Raw genomic sequence first — 4,256 nt, 5'->3', positions numbered from 1 at the left:
ATCTGAAAACTAAGATGCCTAAATGCATGACAAATACCTTTTTTTATAGGCCAAAATTTAGAACTATTGATTTGATAAATAATTGATGAGTGGGTGGCCATATCTTGACTTGGTGACAATCCTTATCTTCTTGTCTAAATAAAACATCATTGATAATGTCCGAATTAGAACCACTTGTACCCATGAAAGTTCTAGGAAATTGTCTTAACTTTCCAGGAAAAAAAATAGGTTAAACACTAAACAGTGTTTGGGCTGCAGGACAAATTAGAACTTCTTCGTTGTTGCTACAATTTGGACTTGAAAACAACCTTTTTAAATTTAGACTCCTTATGAAAATTATAGGCCTTTGTTTTACCTTTCCATCCATATAAAATGGATCTAAATCCAAGATCTACAGCTTCAAATATGATCTAATTACTGAACAATATTTCAGTTTGGACTGCACTAGCATTTTCTTTCTAAGTTTGGCCCTCTCTTTGTCTTTTCAATTTTAGTACTTAAACTCATCAATCAATCCTTTCATTTATGTGATAGGTTTGCATTTAAGATGAACATTTACCATAAATTAAAGGTATCTTATATTATTAGATATGTTATTATAAAACATGCTTTAGTTAAGTTAGTGATACTTCAAGTGCAAAATGATGATATAAAACCTTAATAAAAATGCAATTTTAAATACTAATCAGAGTTTTTTCAAAAATTATAAAGTTTATATCAAGTTTTAAAAAGTGTGAAAGATTACCATAAGGAGATGAAGATTGCAATGAAGAGGGCTAATGTGATTACAGATAGGGAAGCTACTATGACTAGGTTTCTTAATAGGTTGAATAGAGAGATATCTAATATTTTTAAGTGACAACACTATATAGAGGTAAAGGACATGGTTCATATGGCTACGAAAGTGGAGAGATAACTCAGAAGGAAGGGACATGTTCGGTCAGCATTCAATTCAGGTTCTTCATCATCATCGAAGTTGAATTTAAAGAAAGATAGGGCTGCCTAACCAAAACCTTTTATCCCTACCAAAGTTGAACCACAAAAAGCTAAGGTTGAAGTCTTTACAAGTTTCAAAGGTAAATATGGCACTCAACTTAAACATACTTGTGATGTTAAATGTTTCAAGTGTTAGGGGCTTGGATATTACATTTTAGAGTGTCCAAATAAGATGATAATGGTGGAGACAATGGTGATATGGAATCCAAGAGTGACAAATTAGATTATGAATACATGCTATAATTGAAGGATTGTAATTTGGATGAATTGACATTACCCATTAAGGAGTTCTTAGTTATAAAGCGTGCACTTTAGGTTCAGATCAAAGAAGATGAAAGTGATCAACAAATGGAAAACATCTTATATACACACTGCTATGTATAAGATAATATGTGAAGTTTAATTATAAATAATGAAATTTGTGCTAATATGACTAGTATTATCATTGTTAGTAAACTGAATTTGTGTACTATTAAGTATAGTAGACTTTATAGATTGCAATGGTTGAATGATAATGATGAAGTAAAAGTGACTAAATAGGTTTTGGTTCTATTTTTTATTGGAAAGTATGTTAATGAAGTTTTATATGATGTTGTACCAATGCAAACAAATCACTTCTTATTAGGGAGACCATGATAATGTGATAGGAAGCTAATTCATGATGGGGTTAAAAATAGGTATACCATTGTAAAAAATGATAAAACCATCACTTTTGTATCTCTTACATCTAAATAGGTGTATAATGATCAAATAAAGCTAAAAAGTGAGCATGAGCTATGAGGAGAGAAAATCAAGGTAAAGAACAAGAGAAAAGAGGACTATCAAATTTTGTCAGAACCCAAAACACCACTACAACCTATTCAGCCACCTATCCAAACACAAACAAACATTTAGCCAACACTCTAAATAAATCATACCATTCAGCCACTACCTAAAAACATCCAAATCTAGTAGAGAGTGGAGGTAAAACAAGAGTGAAGAAAGTCAGTGAGTGTGATGATAATTATATGGAAAATCAAAATAAAAAACCCAGACTATGAATCCTTGAAACATATAAAAGGACAAGGTAAGTTGAATAAGAGACATGCAAAATGGGTTGAATTAATTGAGACTTTTCTTTATGTAATCAAGTATAAGCAAGGCAAAAAGAACATAGTGGTTGATGCACTTTCATGCAGGTAGGTTGTTCTAAACACTATGAGTACTAGATTGCTAGGCTTTGAATATATAAAGGCATTGTATGCTAATGATTCTGACTTTGCCGAAATATATAATACATATGGTCATTCAGCTTTCGGTAAGTTTTATTTCATGAATGATTACTTGTTCAAAGAGAATCAATTATGTGTTCTTACTAGTTCTTTGTGAGAATTGCTTATTCATAAAGGACATAAGAGTTGTTTTATGGGTCATTTTAGGGTTGCAAAAACTTTACATGTATTGCATGAATATTTTTATAGGCCAAAAATGAAAAAAGATTACAACGAATATGTGAATAATACATTGCATGTAGAAAGACAAAATCTAAAGTACAACCACATGGATTGCCCTTATGTTGCGCCACTTTCAGTGAGAGTAGAAGCCTTGTGCTTGGTGGCTTAGGTCGTTGCCTCCAGCGTGAGGCAGCTTGCATTAGAAGGTAGCAGCGTTACATATACTAGAGCTACTATGGTAGGGCAATAGTCATGGTTGCTACCAATGATGACCTAGCTTGGGGTATCAAGCATGATAGTTGTGCTAGCACCTTCGGTGGTGGTACATAACCAAGAAAACCTTTTTTTAATTAGTGGTGAATTTCAGTTAGATTTGGCCGTAATAGTAACCAAAAAGTATTTAAAAAAAATAATGAGAGAAAAAAAATACTTTTGAGAAAAATACATTTGCACACAAATTTAATTCCCAATAATGTCAATAACAATTAAAGCATCCAATCAACAACCCTAATTGTCTAACAAAAGCTTTGATACCACTATTAGATTTTTGAATATCATACACGCAATAGAAATAATAAAATAAAATTATATGAAAATCCCTATGATCCTGTTAAATAAATCTAGAGTTGTTTAGGGATTTATTACTTGAAGATTTGATATTCTTCAGCTTTGAATAATTCTTTAAAGGTTGGGTTGTTATAAATCATAAGTTGTCTAATTGTTCAATTTTCAGTAGTAATCCACACGAACCACTAGTGAGAAATCTTCTAAATTTCTATTTAGAAGAGAGATTGTTATGCCTAGAGAGTTAATTATCTATTTTATGACTTATGTAGATTGATTAGTACTTAAAAGTGCATTTTTATCATGGTTTTATATCATCATTTTGCACTTGAAGTATCAATAACTCCTTAACCAAAGCATATTTTATAATAATATATCTAATAATATAAGATAACTTTAATTTATGGTAAATGTTCATTTTAAATGCAGGCCTATCACATAAATGAAAGGATTGATTGATGACTTGAAGAACTTAAATTGCATGGATAAAGAGATGGTCAAACTTAGAGAAGAGATGTCGGTGCAATCCAAACCGGAACACTGTTCGGTAATTGGGTCATATCTGGAGCTACAGATCTCAGATTTAGGTCCAATTTATATGGATGGAAAGGTAAGACATAGGCCTACAACTTTCATATGGAGCCCAAGATCTAAAAAGGCCATTATCAAGTCCAAATTGTAGCAACAACAAAGAAGCCCGAATCTGTCTTCCAGCCCGAGCACTGTTCGGTATTTTGGCCATATCTGGAGTTCTAGAAGTCCAAATGAGCTGAAGTTTTTACACAAGAAAGCTGAGACAATTGCCTACAACTTTCATGTTTACAACTGGCTCCAATTTTGACGTTATCAATGACGTTTTGGGCAGACAAGAGAAGATAAGGATTGTCACCAAGTCAAAAGTTGGTCACCCACTTATCAATTAGTCATCAAATCAATAGTTCCCATTTTTGGCCTATAAAAGGAGGCATTTGCCATGCATTTAGGCATCTTGATTTCCAGATCAAGATCATGCTCTTCCTTTCTCTCTTTGTATTTTTTATGCTTTGTTTTCATTAATATTAAGTTTATGCCTTTCATTTCCTTTCCTTTACTTAGTTAACTTTTATGTTCTTATTTTGTTTATCTATTTTGCTTTCTTTCATTATGTCTAGCTAAGTTAATTATGTCAAGGTGAAAAGGTTACACTAATGGTGTAAGAATAAGTATAATGTAAACTTAATATGGACTTTAATGTTTGATACTAACATGTTTTATATTTGTTAT

At 31.8% G+C, this 4,256-nt stretch overlaps 1 long non-coding RNA gene across 1 annotated transcript in view; it reads left to right on the top strand.

Moving 5' to 3' along the window:
* The window catches only part of LOC105117583 (uncharacterized), a 10,334-nt gene that overhangs the window by 5,415 nt on the left and 663 nt on the right, over positions 1-4,256 (top strand). The window contains exon 2 of the long non-coding RNA XR_840782.1: positions 1,382-1,388. This is a non-coding gene — a long non-coding RNA (uncharacterized LOC105117583). The remainder of the gene's footprint in view (positions 1-1,381; positions 1,389-4,256) is intronic.

Source organism: Populus euphratica, unplaced genomic scaffold (assembly GCF_000495115.2).
Source record: "Populus euphratica unplaced genomic scaffold, PopEup_1.0 scaffold1425.1, whole genome shotgun sequence".
NCBI classification, from domain to species: Eukaryota; Viridiplantae; Streptophyta; class Magnoliopsida; order Malpighiales; family Salicaceae; genus Populus; species Populus euphratica.
The sequence above is the reverse complement of the archived record's forward strand: the minus strand, read 5'-3'. Positions and strand labels throughout refer to the sequence as shown.